This window comes from Apium graveolens, chromosome 5 (assembly GCF_009905375.1).
Source record: "Apium graveolens cultivar Ventura chromosome 5, ASM990537v1, whole genome shotgun sequence".
In the NCBI taxonomy this organism is placed as follows: Eukaryota; Viridiplantae; Streptophyta; class Magnoliopsida; order Apiales; family Apiaceae; genus Apium; species Apium graveolens.
The window spans coordinates 190987384-191006539 of NC_133651.1; the positions used below are offsets into that span (position 1 = coordinate 190987384).

Genomic DNA, 19156 nt, shown 5'->3' on the forward strand with positions numbered 1-19156 from the left:
TATTATCTAATTAGGATTTATTTAAGAATTAAAAATAATTTTTAGAATAATAAGTAATGAATTTTAGAATTTTTAAAATTACAAGAATTGAACTTTGAATTAACTAATAAAAAAGAAAATGCAGACACAAAAATTTATTTTAGGAATTAGGGTTTTGGGGATTAAACCCGGGTCAGGAGTGCAACCGAATCGGGTCACAATCGGAGTAGCCGGGTTGCCAAGAACTCGTCGGAAAAATCCGCAAAATCCGGCGAGCTCCAGTTTTTCTGGCGAACCTCCATTCAGGGCTTTAGGATCTCAGTTTCTCGCATTTTCAAGCTGGGTTTCATTCGTCGATTCCGGCTAGAATTTAATCAAAAGCCGACAACAATTCCGGCGAACAACCTACTATCTAATTTCTGAACCATATTTAATGTTTAATATATGAAATCGAAGCTACTGATTCATATAATCGAACCCAATAAGTCTCATCAACCAACAATTAACAACGAGTCCTAGAAATTAGAACAAAAACCCAAAAATAAGGAACCCGGCATAGCACTTCCGGGAATCGTTTGATACTAATATGTACATTAATCAATTGTAAATCACGTAAGGAAGCTTTTCCAATCATTAAATTCAATCAATTACCCTCAGAGCAAAAATACTCAAAATCAATTGAAACTTTTCTTGAACAAGAACCCTAATTTTATTTTTCCAGAATCAAATTCATTTTTCTACATGATGCAAACCTCAAAATCTGACATATTATATACCTAAATGATCAGAAAATTATTCTCTACATGATTATAGCATCAAATCATATCAACAACTTCAAGAACAAATTTTTATATTTAAAATCTTAATAAATTCGAATTAAAACAAATAGACAGAGGATTACCTAAAATTTTTGGGTTTGATTTGATAATTGATTATGATTCTATAATTCGAGAGCTTCGTTTTGATATATTAGACGCTTGAATCAGAGTTCGGTAACGCCTTCGTTCGTGCGTTTGATTCTTAAGAACATATCGTTTTTAGGGTTTTTCTCTGTAATTACTATATTTTTACTGATTGTAAATGAATAAACGAATAAAATGAAATAAAAAATGTGTTATTTATATTTACAGAATATTGGTTCGTTCTGGATCATTTTGGACCGTTAAATTAGTTACTTAGCCGTTAAGTAACCATAAAAACGATCCGATTTGATACCCGTATTGGGTAATTATCCAAACCAGGCTTTTTATAAAACACTATATTCAAAAATTATGTAAAAAATATCTTGTCTCTCGAGAATACGGGTTTTATTGATTTATCGAAATGGTTATCGTATCGAAAATTGTACGCCGGGATGCGTACGGGTCAAACCGTAATCCGGATTGAAAAAGTCAAAACACGGAAAATGTCCAGAATTACTAGATTGGGTTAGGAAGGAGTTTTCGGAAGAGTTTCGGGCTGTAAAAATGTAAAAACAATAGAGGTTGGACGATTCCCGGTTTTATAAAATAGTTTTATAAATATTGAGAAAATAATTATTAATTTTATAAATCATTATAAAATTATATAACAATCCAAAAATTACCAGAAAATATCACAATTATCTATATTTTATTCTGGACATATAATAATTAAAATACTCAAAGAATATCACATATAGACATTTAAAACATCACTTCAATTACCACATAATTCACCAAATTCATATAAATTCACATACACAATTCCATATAATAATAATAATATCTGAAAATATGGGATATTACAATATTTATAATTAAAAAATTTCTATAAAAAAAAAAAAGAAGTCATATTACCAATTTTTAGTTGGACTTAAGGCGGGATAAAAATCCTCTCAAATTTTGGACAAGCGCGCAATTTATTTTTATATTGGGCAGGTTAAAACTTACCATATCTCTGAAAACAACTCTCTACCTACCCTATATAAACATCTGTCTTTCTCTTTCGCAGCTCTTACTCTCTCTGCTAGCTTTCTTCTAATTGAAAGTTAAATTAAAGCTAACTTTCACATATTGATGAAAACGGGTACTGCTTCAACCGATTCGAGTTCAAAGAAAACTAGGGTTTTATGTTTGAATTAGATATTTTTTCTGTGTTAATTTCTCTTGTTCCGGTACTAATTTCATTTTTATGCTTTGGGATTGAATCAACTTTAGCTTAGGTTGCGCTTCTACTTTAATTTTGATTTGAAATGAGTTGGATTTTCCGGATGAGGTGAGAGCTGTGGGAATTAGGGAGAAGCGGAATAAGGTTACAAAGAAGTGAAAGAGGTATATAATAATTTTCGATGGTTTTCTCGACTTGGTAACTAAATGCTAATATTGTTTAGAGTTTCGGCTTTTTGGTACATTGTTTGGGATTATAGTTTAAGTTAATTTATTATTTCTAATTGAATGCTTTCTTTTTGAATATGAATTGTGGGTCAAGGATTTGAGGTTTTCTATTATCCTTAAGGATTGTTTGGACAAGAAGAGATGCAGAAAGTTTAAAAATAATTTATTAACCTTTTTAGTATGGGTTAAATGGTGATCAAAAATTTTTTGTATATTTAATATAAATATTGAGCAGAGAACTACACTGTCTATCGTGGTGTATACGAAGAATGGGGATAGATTGGTGGGTCAAATTTCAAAAAAGACAAGTTGTGGTGAACCCGGAGAATACCTTCTTTTTGGTTAAGAGGTTTATTGGCATGAAAATTGTGACGCCCTCCAAACCCAGGTCAGAAGTTTGGGATCCACAACACACACACAATATAAAACCTGTATATAAAATACTATTTGCAATGACCCTGCTTTACACAACCACGGATCGCAACAGGTTAAATTATGAATACAAGCCAAAACCTTAACTTTTATTACAACATACCAAACCCCAACTAGTTTAACTTACAACTGATAATGAAATTATTCTTACAATCTTGCTAACTCAACTACCATATAAAGCTCCTGCTAGCTCGATCCAACTCATTCTGGAATCTTAGCTCGTACACTAGACTGGGAAACCTCGCTACCAATCATATCCTTCTTAACTATAAAATATATAAAAAGATTCGCAAAAGTGAGCTAACTAGCTCAGCAAGTCATAATAGAAATATCTGAGGTTAAACAATGATCAAATGAGATGATTTAGAAATATCTGAGGTTAAACAATGATCAAATCATTAGAATTGGATATTCATTTTAAGTTTTAAAACCAAGGTTAGGTTGCTGATCAGTCACGCACTAACCCTGAGTAAGGCACGCAGCTCTACTCTAATTACTGGATCCAAGGCACACATTGGCCTACTTCGACCACGAATCTGGTCTGACCACGAATCTAGTCCACATAAAGAAAACTATCTAATTTTAAAATAGTTCAGTATGATAAATAATATAATTCAATAAAACAAGTTGATAATCAACAGTGACAACACATTTGTATAAAAGCATAATGCAATTCATGAGTATCATAAGGGTATACAAGGTATGTATGAGGAATGGCTTCCAGCATGTAGGAGAATCAGGTATTAGATGAACAATGAAATCACAAGGTTTAGTTCTTTGATATTACAAGGTATGATAGAGTATAAAAGTTTCTGTATGTTCCAGCAATTTTGTTCCAGTGTTTGGTGTATGGTGGATATGTATTTGTGGAAAGTATTATATTTGTGTGGTTTAGTATACGGTAAATCAACAATGGATGGTTTACAAAGAATAAGGCTTACAACTCAAAAATCAGGTGATGTGATCAAGGTTCAAGTCTGAGTGATTCAAAGCACTTACAATATAAAGTAGAATTATTTTGAATACTAACAATATATCACGAGAGAGTTTAGGAATATTTGCAATATATCTCGAGAAAGGTTCAGAAGTACTTGCCTTATCTCAAATGATTCCAACTTCCCTTGTACTTGTCTAATGATTCTATTCAACAGTCACTTCTCTACTTTTCTTATGCCTCGCTTCTATTCATGGATCATTTGCTTTATTTTCTACGCCTCGATTCTATTTTCTGATCACCTGCCTCCTTTTTTTATGCCTCGCTTACTCTGCTAGGCATCATAAGTATCTATCAATATTCGTCTCACATTATTCTAATCGCCACATACACATTATAAGATTTTATCTATTATTCGTTTCACCCAAATCCGATTTACGGATTAAAAATTATGACTAAAACAGTCAAACAATAATCACATAGCCATATAACGCATTAATCATATAGCACATAGCACATAACATGCAAGGTATTCGATATAAATAATTTTTCAAAGAAGGTTCGGGGTTAAAATGATTTTTCTGTTATTTAATACGAATTTTTGAACATTTTTCAGAATTAAATAGGTTAACGAATCATTTTTGTAATTAAATAATAAGGTCCGAATACCCGAATCTGACTTTAAAATCATTTAATAATAATTATCGAGTGTTGAAAATAATTTAAAATAATTTTTTAAAGCTCAAAATTATTTTTTAAAATTTTTAAATCAAAAGAAATAATTAAATCTAATTAAATAATCAATTAATATTAATTAATAAGTAATTAAATTAAATAATTAATATTTAAATTAATTGACTAATTAAATAATCAATTATTCACTAAAATTAATTAATTAAATAATCCAGATTTATTTTTGAATTAAAAAAATATTTTTCATAATCAAAATAATAATTTTAGGAATTAATAATAAATTTTAGAAATTAAATAATGAATTTCTGAATTAGTTTTAAAAGAAAATCTGCAGAAACAGAATTTGGAGTTGGGGTTATCTTCCCCAACGAATAAAACGGCTGGGCTGCGAGGAACACGGCCGGATTCCCACCAGAACACGTCACCGGAAAACTGAAGAACTCAGAATCCGGCAACCATGTCCGGGCACCGGAAAACTCCGGCCATGTCTCGTTCCCAACAAAAATTAACACGGTTTCCTACCGTTTTTGCACCAAAATGCTGCAAATGACCCAGAAACACGATTGATACCCCAACAACAACCAACGATGGTTTGGGAGAGCGTATGTATTGGTAGGTTTTGATACTAACATTGCTAATTGTTTCCACAGGGTTATCATTGTCAAATTCAAATGTAAAAAAGTCCAACTGTGGTTTGGGAGAGCGTATGTATTGGTAGGTTTTCAGAAGTCATCTCTTATTACTACAGGGCTATATTTGTAGAGTTCTTGGATAATTTATGTTATAAATATTTGTTGCAGTGACAATTGTGGAACTTTGTCATTAATTTTCATAGAAGCTGTACAAGTTGCAGTTATGATCTTTGCCTAGTGTGCTATCGTGAATTCCGCAATGGTTTCCTGCAAGAAACTACAAAGGAATTTAATATTTAATTTGTAGATCCAGGATCCGCTTACATGTATGGTAAACTTGAAGGTAATCTAAAGTCTACACCACGCATAACAGATGATACTAGTAGCAAGGATCATTGGAAGTCAATATCTGATAAGTGGAAATCCCGAGAAGATGGTAACATCCCTTGCCCTCCTAAAACTTTGGGGGGTTGCGTTTAGGGAATATTAGAATTGAAGTGTTTACTGAAGGACGCGGTTTCCAACTTGCTGGTTGATGCTGAAAAATTATCAGAGAAGTACAACCTTTTTCCTGTAACTACTGCACAGTGATGCTCCTGTTTTGATACAATAATGAATCTAGACTATGTATGTTTTTGTTCATTAAATAATGCACGATTATGTTTTTTGTATACTTATTGTGTGTATTGTGGTGTTTTTATTAACATTAATTACCTACACTGTTGAATGTAGAGAGGCAAACAAGATGCAACAACACTTGACGAATGCAGTTACCAAGATTTTGTAGCTTTGTTTCGATGACTGTGCTGGGGAAATCCTCAACCATCAGATTGGTTAGATGAAGATATTCTTTCTTATAGAACTTAAGTGTTTGTATATGTTCATATATTTTAGGGTTTGCTGAATAGATGTAAACTGAATTTTACATTACTGACTCACAGGAAGGCAGAGGTAACTTGGAGTCAAAATTAGAGAAGCTGATGTGATGTAACATGATGTTACTGATTCAAAGCCAGTTACTGAGATTTTGATGATTAGTTAAAGTCAGTGCTTTGAATTGACGCGCCACGGTGTACAACCTACGATGATCAGTCGCATTCATATAGCCCCACAATATAATATACCTACATATAGGGGAGAATAGTCGGAACTACTTGTCTACCGAAACCTGAACTCCTAAGGAATGAACCGCCTCTACAGAACTTTCTGGCATATTATGCCAATAATTAATGTTGGACCGGCGCCACTCAGCCACTTACGCCACTCCTAGTTCGGATGAAATTTATGGCCTAAATCGTAAAGCTCGTCTCCCTTTTCTCCAGTAAAAACTTGTTGATATGACTCCACTAAGAAGTCGTATCTAGTTGGAAAAGGAAACTCACCAATATTTCCCAAGCGATGCTTGTTAATTGATTAACTTGTTCCATAACTTAGTTCCTGAATGTTGGGCAAGTAATCAAAACTTTCTTTATATATTCAGCAGGTCTGTTGCGATTATAAAATACATCACTGAGCATGATCACTCATATTTTGAGTGAGTATTTAAATCTCCTTTGAAAGGAAAGATTTAAATTTGAAAACCGGTTTGGAATACTCTCTTTAATTTTAAAACCATCTTGAAAACGTTTAAGGTGAAGTTGATTTAAATAATATAAATAATTTCTCAAGCTCATTTGAAAATATTAAAAGAATATTTAAATAATATTCCTTAAATAATTATTATTTATGTTAGGTCACACACACTGTAGAAGGGGGTTGAATACAATGTTTATCACAATCAAATCGAATTAAAGAACACAAGTAACAGAAAACAAGCTATATTAAACTCTGTTACAATATGGAACTGTTCTCTCTCAGTGATGAACAAATTATCACGAGAGCTGCTAGGGTTACAATAAATAATAACTTCGATTATGATAACACATATAGTGTAAACCCTATGTATGTGTTTATATACTACACAGTTACAAGATAATCTTTAATTGATATGGAATATAATTCTGCTTCCTAAAATATATCAACTAGTTATCTTTTCTTCCAAGTATTCTATTCTTCATAGAATTCCTTCTTCATGCATATCTCTTCTTGCGTTTGTCTTAATCTTCTTTCCTTTCAATCAGTCGCCTTCCTTATCTGAAAGTCTCCTTAAGTCCTGATATTATCTTCTGATAAATATCTCCTGATAACTTAAGTTCTGACAACTTAAGTTCTGACTTCAGTATATGATTTGTCCTGTTAAGTAAGATCTGAAAACTAAACACAAATCATATTAGTCATGACATTATCAAATATATCTAACAATCTCCCCCGACTTGTAAATTAGCATAATATACAAGTTTAACAAATATTTGATGATGTCAAAAACAATAAATACAAATGCATGAGAATTTGACTAGATAACTACAACTTACAGTCCTTGTAGCTTTACCATCTTTAACTTCTGATAACAGCTTCAGTCTGTATACACATCAGAATTTAATCAGTTGTAGATCTTTGAATTGGCTTCAATTACTGATCTCTTTGATATCAGGAGTTGTTCTGAGAAAGTTCTTTAACAAACATCTCTCAGCATATTCAAGTTCATTAACCATCCTCCTTTTAGCATTCTTCAATTCAAATGTATCTTCACCAATTTGAAAGATAGCAGCCCTGAGATCATTTATTCTAGCTTTTCTTATGTCCTGATCTAGTCTGATCAAATATGCTTTGTCAGACTCAAGATTGAATTCCACAGCTTTATAACCCAGAAAGGTAGTTATAATCTTAGCAGAGTTTGGCTTCATCTCGACAATATCACCCTTGTGATCTCTGTACATGGGACAGTATGTGTTGTCAGACTTTACATAATAAAGCTTCTTCTATCTCCGAATTTGAGTCTTCAAATAATTTGCAGAACTATCTGTTAATATGTTCTTCACTTGAAGTAAGAATAGAACATGTTCTAGTTCCTCATAATACTTCAGTGGTATAAAATTCTGCCTAATATGGTATACCCTTCCATCTGTCATAAAATATAACAAAATGTGTTCTTTCAAGAAGGTATGGTAAACCATCTGTACAGATTCAAGCTGATTCAATCTTTCAGGAGTTGCTCCAACACCTAGTTCACTTAAAGAAGTTGGATCATTTGTTGTGTTCTGTATTCTTCTTTCATCAGCACTACCCAGTCCAGATTTATCTCTTGCTTCTTTTCCTGTAACCACTCTTGCTTCAAAACCACTTGTTGCAGTCTTCAAAGGTTGAGTCTGTTTAGCTTTGGTGAATCCTGGTAGGAGTAACTTTGAAGGTTTAACATGAGCAATGTCAGAGGTTTCCTTTTCCCTATCTTCTGATATCAAGCCAACTTAAGCTACGTCAGAGGTTGCTTGCTTCATTGTCATATCAGAACTTACTATATCTTGACTCTGAACAACTTGAGCCATGTCAGAGGTTGTTTGAGAAATCTTCCTTTGTATCAGAGTAAGACTAGCATCTTCATCAGATATTTCTTCATCCATAAATGGCACATAAACCTTTACAGGTTCATCAACTTTTTCCTTGCCCTTGGACCTTGGATCTATCTCCATTTGTGATTTGGCCTTGGTTGCCTCAGGATTTGTCCTTTCTTTTATCACAATGCCTTTAGCCTTAGGAAGTTTTTTTTCACCAACAAAAGCTTTAGATTTGGAGTTGACTTTTTCTAACTTAAGTCTAGCTTCTTCTTCCATTGGACTCTCAAAGTCCATTCCTGGATTTTCTTTCAGAAATAACTATCTTGAAATTTCCTCATCAAGTTCCAGATGTTCATCGAAACTTATCCCTTTACCAGTATCAGAACTTATTTTTCTCCCAGTATCAGAACTTGTTCTTCGACTTGTAGTTCCAGCTTTGCTTGATGAAAGACCTTTACCTTGACCATGACCTCCACCCATTTCAGAGTTTCCCTGGTCATCTTTTTCATCATCCTTTCCCTTCAGTGTCTTAACAGTTTTGCATTTGGACTTAATTACTTTCTCCCCCTTTTTGGAATCAGCAGGTAAAAGAAGAGAGAGAAGCAATTCCACTGAGGATTGGATCTCATTGAGTTGATTTTGATGAAAAGCTTGATTCTTTAAAATTTTATCAATCTGAGATTGTTGCTTCTCTTGGGTTTTCTCAATGTACTCAATTCTGTCAAAAGTAGGTTTGAAAAACCTTTTCTTGTCCAGCTTGGCAACCATATCTTGCTGATTGATAGATTCATGAATCTTGTCCACCTTGTCCTGAGTTACAGATTGTTGACCTTGAAGTTGTCTTGTACTGAGTGCAGTAACTCTTAGTTGTGTCTTGAAATCATCATTAACTAGCGTCTCATCAGCTTTTGCCAAGTGCTCAGCAAGTATAGTTGAAGAAGGAACAAAAGTAACTTTATTCCATTCCTTAATCCACTCCCTTCCTCTAGGAGTTTCACTCAAAGGTACTGGTGCTTCCCCTGTAACAAACTTCTTGACTAAGTCAGCTTTAAGAACAGTTTGTTGAGGTGCATGTCCTGATGGACCAGCTGCATCAGCATCTACATTGACAGCAGCTTCACTAGTAAGTTCAATATTAGCAGCATCAGAACTTATAGAATCAGCATCATCAGCATCCTCTGATAAAAGAACAGTATGAGAGGCTATTGAGACTTCAACATCATCCTCTAAGTGTTGATCTTCAACTAAGTTCTGATCAATAGCCAAACCTTGATGCCCACCTAAATTATGATTTTCATCATCCAGATTCAGAATTGGTGTAGAAGGAATATCTTCATTAAAATCAGCATCTAGAATTGGTGGTGTTGGTGGAGTAATTTGAGTTGGTGGAGCTTCTAGATACAAAACTTGAGGCACTTCCAAGTTACGGATGTCAATTTCATCACTTGGCCCCTGGTTATCAGCATGTACTGGAGATACTGGAGGTGTGGGAATATGAGTTGTTTCTGGCTCATGAAGTGGAGAGTGATGAGTTGTATGAAGGTCTGGATCAGCACTTGGAGAATTGTGAGCTTCAACAGGGTCTTGTGAGATCAGAGATTCCTGACCCCCTTCCTTAGTTGTTGCTTCCATTCCTTTACCAGAATCTGCAGGCCTTTTTGCTAATGTTGTAAATCTTTTAGCTTTTGAGGAGACTGTAGGAGCTGCATCATCAGAATTAATTGTTCTAGGCCTTTTCAGGGACTTAGAACTCCCAGTCTCTGTATATTTCTGAGAAGAGACTTTCCAGCTGCAGAAACAACAGGTTCTGTAGGTTGAACCTGTGCCTCATCATCTGATTCATCTCTCAAGATTATCCTCCTTCTTTTCTGCTGTAAAACTTTCTTAGATCTTGATGTTGTTGCTATAGCAGAAGAAGGCTGCACAAGATGTGCTGAATATTGAGGTTGAGAAGACTGTGATGGTTTGAAATATGTCCTGATTGAGGGTTGAGTAGGTTGAAGTTGAGAAGGTTGAGGTGTTTGGGTAGATATGGTATGGTCTGATGGGTGTTGTGGTGGCTGGGATGTGTTGGTGGGTTGAACATCAGGGTAAACAGATGTGTAGGTTTGAGGATCAGCATTTACCAGTATCTGTTTCACCAACTGAGGTATCTGTAAGGGTCTAACCACCTGTTTCCGATTTGTTGACTCATGATCGGAATGGCATCAAAGTTAGAGCACTTATTGGCGAAAGCCTTAGTGATACAATCGAAGAAAAAGCTCCATTCCTTCCTGATATTTGCTCTTTTTAATTGTCCAAGCTTTCCCAAACTGCTCTCATAGCCCAAACTAGCCATGAGCTGCTGTAGAACAGGGTCCTCCACTGTTGAGAATATACAGCCTTCTGGTAAGTGAAGAGCTTTACGAACTGCTCCAGGAGTAACCATATGCTCAACATCATTTACTTCAAATACGATGCTTGGAGTACCAGTAGCACCACCATCATCAAAATGCCCAGTCCGCCAAAACGTCAGTACTTGTTGGTTTGAAATAGCTTGAGGTTGGGTCAAAGCATACCCAATCTCACTATTTGCTAAGAAATCTTGCATAAAGTACAAATCTGATGGAGCTTCAGCCTTGTTCAAGAGTTCAAGATTGCAGCATAGTTGTTTGGTACAAACTTGGCTTCATCAACAATTAAATCCTTGGGTGCCATGAGAAATAAATGAGAAATAAAATTGCCTGTAAGGTGTTTGATAAAATGTCTGTAAAGAAACCTTCTAAAAATGTGAGAGAGAATAAGAAAAGAGAAAGAGTAGAATAAGAATGAAAATAAAAGATTTAAAAGTCTTTTATCTCTTTTACTTAGACACCCCACGTGACAGCAGTTGATATGTAGTGGAACAGACCTTTACACCTGTCAGACATGCAGTAGTTAAGGCAAAAATTAATGGTCACGGTAAATAAGCAATTATTACTTATCACATGCAATTTTTTAAGGAGAAAAACCGTCCCAATAACCAAGTAATCCCATTAAATAAATGATTATTACTGCTTTATCTCTCATAAACCAATATTCAAAAAAAAATATGACCGTTGAGGTAATGACCAAAAATAAACCAAGTAAATAAATACTGCCACGTCAGCATCAGAACTTGATTATTATCAGAATTTAAAAGGTCATCAGAATATGATTAGTATCAGAATTTAAAAGGTCATCAGAATATGAAATGACTCAGAGACAAAATCTTGCAAAAAAGTCAAATTTCATTAATATATCAAACGAATACATTTCATGAAACTTAAATTACATGCAGAAAATTACAAGATTGCCCTAGTCTAAAATCTCTAACATCAACAGTTTTAGTCCTAGTCTAAAAGACTGACAAAGCTGACAGTGAAGAGAAACAGGAGGATAACAATTAATTCTTCTTCCTATCTTCAATAAAAAGAATAGCAAGATGAATGATTCCCTCCTGCTGATGAAGAGAACGGAGATGAAGATTTCTTTGGACAGTCAACAAGTCATTTTTAATGAATTCTGGAAATTGAATCCAGAGATTAGAAGGAATGTTGTTTATAGGATAACGAGTTTGAACTCCATTGTTCCAGATAGTCACCTTGTCTGAGCCATAGCAGTAAAACCAACCAAACTGAGTCATTGTTTGAGTGAAGTAATAATTGATTTTTACTGAAGCATTATTGGTCAGTTATATAGACAAGGGATGCATGGAATGTGAAATGAAAAGAAGTAAAGCCTCGTCCCTAGACCGATGAGTAATAATGACAGCCATTGGAAGCTTAAAACAGGAGTTAATGAGCACACGAAACAAGTAAAAATTACTATGCATTTACGAGTACCACTAACCCAAATTATGTTGACTGTTTATATCTCACCCAAACACATTCTGATTTTAAATATATGACTGTTTCAGATTTAACCACAAATAAGTCAAGTAAAGAATCAGGATTTAATATCAGAATTTAGACTTATATCAGAACTTAACAGTCATCAGAACATGGCTCCTTAACTCGAAAAGTGAGTGTCTATTTCTGTAATTATTCACACAAATACTTATTTCATTTCTTCAGAACTTAATCATCAGAATTTCCATCATAACTTGTCCTCAGCATTTATGCAACTGACACTTAACCTGTTCATCTAAAATGACATTTATCACCACAGTAATTTTCATCATTCATATGGAGTGTATGTGTGTGCAGTAAGCTAAATATCAGATAAAGATTAAAGTCTGATTCACTTCAGTACATCTTAGAAATAAGGCATAACTAAGAACTTTGCTCAAAATCTGTCATTATTCTGAAGTCTACTATACAATGAGTTCATGCATGAGTCCACCTCAATTGTTTTGTGCTCATTTTATGCATCTTTTGAAATTCCATCAGTGGCTTCTCAGTGTAAGTGAGTCACGACTGCTTATCAGAATTTATGCTATTATTAGAGTATTTCTCCAGTAATCATAGAGTGTGAAAAGTCACCAAGAAAATATTTATTTTGCTTTTCTAATGCATATAACTTAATACCAGCAATGCACTTGGGTCTTCCCTTCCACATTTTTACTCTAGATCTCAAAGGAGTACCTGATTTTTATTTCTTTTCTTTTCTTTTTCTTTTAATAAGTGAGGTTTATCAGCACTTAGTACATCCACCAGATTTACTAACATCAGAACATAACAGATAAGAAGCACTATTCTAGTTTTTGACTTAGTAATAAGATACACAAAGTAAATTTAACTAAGCTCAATATCAGAATTTGCTTGTGTTAAAAGATTTCCACATAAACAATTACTTCAAACATGGGATTTTTAGATTATTAAAGACTATTAGTTCAACATCTAGCACAATTATCCTCATTGGATTGAATAGTCACAGAGACATGCATATAACTATCAGAGTTTAGAGATTCATATCAGACAACAATCAGCACTTAAGTAAATTTCAATTTAAGCACAGAATACACAAAGATAGTAATATCTGTAAATACTGATCATAAAATCTGATGTATCAGAACATAAACTAAGCAGATTTAGAGAAAGAACCTGAAACCATTCAAAGTTCATTTACCAATCTTGTAAAAGTAGCTTCACACAGTGGTTTTGTGTAGATATCTGCTAGTTGTTGGTCTGTTGGAACAAAATACAATTCCACTGTACCTTCATCCACATGTTCCCTTATGAAGTGGTACATAATGCTGATATGCTTTGTCATTGAGTGTTGAACTGGATTACATGTCATAGCAATAACACTTTGATTATCACAGTAAATAGGAATTTTATAAAATTCTAACCCATAATCCAGTAACTGATTCTTCATCCAAAGAATCTGTGCACAATAGCTTCCTGCAGTAATGTATTCTGCTTCTGCAATTGATGTGGAAATTGACTTCTGTTTCTTGTTAAACCAAGAAACTAATCTTCCTCCAAGAAATTGGTAGCTTCCACTTGTGCTTTTCCTGTCAATTTTGCATCATAGCACCAGTTTGCACTTTGTGTATTCCCTGTGCATCCCCAAGGGTTTTTGATCTTTTCTTTCTAGCATAAGTCTGTGGTGAACTTGTGTCCCTAACCCTCTTGGCCTGTGCTCCTAGTTGGGAGCTTGTTTCAATAGTAACATCCTTTTGGGAGGATGAAACTAGAAATAAGCTTATTTCCTTATTAACAACCACAGTTTGTTGGTAAACTGTGGTGTGGCTAGGCTTAGGTACACTCTTTTCACCAGCCTTATCCTTAGGGTTTCTTTCATTTTCACCCTGTCCCTCACCTTGCTCACTGTCCTACACACTCCCCTCTTTGTGTTTAGTTGATTTTGCAACTGATTTCTTTTGAGAGAAACCAGAGGGGGCTTTCTTAGCTTTGGATTTAGGAATTGTTGTTTTGGTAGCTTGGGTAGGCATTTGTTGGGTCATTGACACAGATGCCATAACTACACTTGAAGGCAAGGAAATGTGTGAGGTTGGAAGAGTGGAGACAGTGGTGCTTACCTCACTTACCTGAGGTGCCTCTATGATTGGAAAGTAATGGAGGGGCACCTAAATGTGGTGACTTGTCCTGTTGAGATCAGCAATGACTATCCTTTCTTGAACCCAACAATTCAGCTTGTTGGTTGAGTTCTCAACATCAATATTCTCAATAAGATGGTTAGCAAGCATCATAAAGAATCTAGCATAATAGACATTTTTACCTCTCTTATTAAGTTCTCCTAACTTATAACCTAACTCAAACAAGACCAAGTCGCTGAAATTAAAGTACTTATCAGTAACTAGCATGTAAAGCATGTTAAGCATGGAGATGTTAACAGAGTCAAAATTGCTAATTTTATCAGAAAATACTTTAGTTACCACATCACACAGATAGCTCCATTCCTTTCTAAGATCTAACCTCATAATTTCACTTAACTTAGAAGTAGGAAGTGCATAGCCCATAGAATTTAGCATGTTAACTATATCAGTGTCTGTGTGTGGAACAGTAGCAGTGTTATCTGGAATTCTAAAGCATGCTTGGACAATGTCACTATTAATGCAAAACTGCTTACCTTTGAGAGTGAAATTTATGGTCTTGTCAGTAGAGTTATATACAGCAGTTGTCCATATCTCCTCCACAACTTCACAGTAGATTGTGGGTGATTCCAGCATAGCATAACTGAGTTTACAACTCTTCACAAAATCCATCATCTTGTGAAAGTCTCCAGACTGAGGAATCTCCTTATTCAAAAGTGCTGCAAAGTTGTTCTTTTCATAGATATATCCAGATTGAGACATGATTTTGACTACTGGTGCCATTGTTAGAGAATGAGAAATTTGTAGAGAGAATATTTGCTTTGAAGAAGAAAGGAAGTTAGCGCAATTGATTTGAGAATGATAAAAGAGTAAAATAAAAATGAATACTGCTTTTATGCTATCTCAGAAATAAACTGACAAAAATAATAAAGTGAAATAAAGTAACCAATCAAAATAGCCCAAAATAGCCGTTTATAAATAAATAAACTGTAAAAATTCTATCACTTATCCGTCGTGTCATGCTTACAAACTGTAAGTATACTCGATGGATAACGTTCAGAGTTTTAACGACTAAGATTGAGATAATTCGACGGATGAGGATAAATCATGTTAGGTCACACAACACTATAGAAGGGGGTTGAATATAGTGTTTATACAATCAAATCGATTTCGAACACAAGCACGGTATATTCAATAAACTCTGTTATAATAGAACAGTTGTTCTCTCTCAGTGATGAACAGTATCACTAAGAGCTGCTAGGTTACAATGTATAATGTTCTCGATAATAATAACACATATAGTGTAAACCCTAAGCTGTGTTTATATAGTACACAGTTACAAGATATCTTCTAATTGATATGGAATATAATTCTATCTCCTAAAATATATCATTCAGATATTATCTTCTACAAGTCTTCTAGTCTTCTAACTCTTCATGCATATCTTCTATTGTTTTAGTCATGATCATTTCCTGTAAATCTGTTGCTTTCCTTTTCTGAAGTACCCGCACTTAAGTCCTGATATAAATCCTGACGGCCTTAAGTTCTGATATAAGTTCTGACTTCAGTAAGTTCTGATTTCTAGTAAGTCCTGATATTAAGTTCTGAAACTAAACGCAATATATTAGACATGACATCTCAAATATATCTAACAATCTCCCCCAACTTGTAAATTAAGAAAAATATACAAGTTAATAGATTTGATGATGTCAAAAATATTTAAGTACAAATGCAATAGGAGTTTAATCAGACAACTAACTACAACTTACTGTCCTTGTAGCTTTTACCAAATTTACTGAGTCAATCTTAATCCAAAGTGATTCTTGACAAAGTTTGATATCAACTTCTCTTCTACATTCCTCAGGACTTGAAATAGTGTAGCTTTGACTTGCTTCAATTCTTCACCCTGACTTCCAATTTGGTAGATTGTAGTCCTAAGTGCTGAGATATGATTTTTTTCCAAACCATCACCAAGTCTGATCACTCTTGGATGAGATGAGTCTTCATTATAGCACAGACATTTCTCTTTCCAAATGACTTCAAGTTTAGCAGAATCCTTCTTCATTGGAATTTCACTTCCATCATCTTCACCTATATTTGGAATGAATTTTATAATCCTTGATCCAGAAATTCTTGCTTTATCCCTTATGGTCTTCATGATGAAATTTTACCATCTCCTAGTAATCTCAGACTTTATCACCAAAAGATAATGAAAGAATTGAAGTTTTTTCAGGGATTTGTTTAGCACATCTGATTCTGACATTTTATATGTTCTACCATCTTCAAGAAATAGAATCAGATTTTCTTTGACATTATGCTTATCATGAGCATCCAGTACCACTTGAACAGATATAACCTTGTCAAGTTATTTCTGTGTAACTTCTTCAAGAGGTTTGTCAGTTAATAAGAATGGATCTCTAGTAAGTACTTCAACTACTGTCTTAATTTTTGCTTCTTCAGAACCTAATCCAGCTCTGTCTCTTACTTCTCTGGCTTTTAATCCAACAGTCATGAAATCATATAACAGCTGGTTTTTCTTAGGATCTGATGAATTTACATTCTTCCATAGGAGTATTCTCTTATCAGTAACTGTCAATTTGTTCAAATCAACTTGAGCTTTGTCAGAGGTTGATGTCTTGATGACTTGATCAAAATTTGCTATTTCTTCTGTAGCTTGCTGTTCTTCATTTTGAACAACTTGAGTTGTGTCAGAGGTTGTCTTAGATTCTTCAGTTATCTTCCTTCTCTTCAGAGTTTGAAAAGTTTCATCTACTGCAACAGCATCATCAAAAACTTGAACCAGTTTACATACAGGTATCATCAGGATTTGAGGAATCTTCATCTCATGTGGCTTTGTAGGTTCATCAATCTTTCCTTTCCCTTTAATCTTGGGATCAATTTCAATTTGTGATCTTGTTTTGGGCTTTGAAGCCTCAGAATTTGACTTTTCCTTGATCACAATGCCTTTTTTCTTAGGCCTTGAAGGTTTCTTTGCATCAGAAGCTTTAGACTTTAGATTTGTCTTCTCAGCTGCAAATCTAGCTTCTTCCTGCTCTAAAGTCTCTAAATCCATTCCAGGATTATGCTTGAAAAATAGGCTTCTAGCAATTTCTTCATCAAGTGTCTGAATTTTAGGATCTTTGTAGTAGACAGTAGTCTGCTTTCCCTTTAGCTTCAGAGTTTGTAAAAACTTTTAAGAGTCTTTAGATCCTGACTAAATCAGGATATCAGAACTTGACATCAGACTTTTAGCATGCACAACATCAGAACTTGACGTCTTCTATGTAGAAGATTTGCTAACATCAGAAATTACTTTCTGTGAAGATTTTCCTTGACCTTTTCCTTGACCTTGACTCTGACCTCTACTCTTATCAGAGTTTCCTTAGTCATCACCTTTATCATCCTTCTTCTTCAGTATTTGACTAGTTGAGCATTTAGACTTAACTACCTTCTCCCCTTTTTGGCATCATCTGGTAGTAGGAGAAAAGAAGAAGTTCTACTGAAGATTGAATTTCATTCAGCTGAGCTTGTTGAGAGGTTTGATTCTGCAGGACCTCAGTCAGTTGGGCCTGTTACTTTTTTTGAACCTTCTCAATAGCTTCAACTTCCTCATGAATAGGTCTGATAAACCTCTTTTTGTCTAGCTTGATCTCCATATCCAGCTTATCAGCTCTTTGCAGAAGTTTGTCAACTTTTTCATGATTAATAGAGTGCTGACCTTGAAGGTTTTTAGTACTTAAAGCTATGACTTTGAGTTGGTTCTTGCAATCAGAGTTTGTCAACAGTTCATCAGCTTTTGATATATGCTCTGTCAGAACTTTTGAGCTTGGAATGAAATCAGATTCATTCCACTTCTTGGTCCACTCAACTCCTCTCTGAGTTTCTTCCCAAGGAACAAGGGCATCTTCTTCATTAAATTTAAGTAATTCCTCCTTTCCAAGAATGGGAGCATGAACTGGAGCACTGTCTCTAGAACTTGCTAGAATCTCCTCATCTTCTGATAACACCAGAGTTTGTGTAACTGAAGGATATTATGTAGCAGCTTCATCTAAATTTCGATCTTCAGGTTTCAGATCCAGAATTGGTGTAGATGGTAACTCAGCCTGTAAGATTGGAGAAGTAACAGTAGATGGATGAGCTGCAGTTGGAGCTTCCAGATAGAGAACAGTTGGAATGTTCATCCTGTGGATGTCAATTTCAGGACTTAATCCTGAATCTTCAACTGTTGTTTCTTTAATAGGAGAGACAGGAGGTGTGATCACTGTGTCTGGAACAGTGTCTTTAGCTTGAGGAAGGGCTTCAATGACAATTGGTTCAGATGAGAACAGAGATTCCTGATCCCCTTCCTCGGCCTTCCTCGGCTTCTTGAGTATTCTCAGAGTGAGGTTGTGGCAAATGCCTTCCTGGTCTCATTTTCTTTAATCTCCTGGATTATGGAGAAACATGATCTGCATCAGAGTTTGCAGATCTTTTCTTTTTCTGAATTTTAGACCCTTCAGCTTCTATTTCCTTCTGAAAAATCACATTTTCAGCTTCAACTGTCACAGGTTCTGATGCATGAACATGGATTTGCTCCTCTTCTTCATCAGACTCATCCCTTAGTATCATCCTTCTTCTCCTTGGTAAAGATTTAGGAACATATTTTTCTTTTAAAGGTTTGGGTCTTGATGTTGTAGCATATGGTTGTTAGTGAGAGGATTGTG

At 34.6% G+C, this 19156-nt stretch overlaps 1 long non-coding RNA gene across 1 annotated transcript; it reads left to right on the forward strand.

The window, feature by feature from the left end:
• The first annotated feature begins 4736 nt into the window (after nucleotides 1-4736).
• On the forward strand, nucleotides 4737-6501 carry LOC141661536 (uncharacterized). Its single transcript, XR_012550011.1, has 4 exons — nucleotides 4737-5106; nucleotides 5193-5651; nucleotides 5757-5857; nucleotides 5966-6501. It is a non-coding gene; the product is annotated as an uncharacterized LOC141661536 (long non-coding RNA).
• Nucleotides 6502-19156: the final 12655 nt, after the last annotated feature.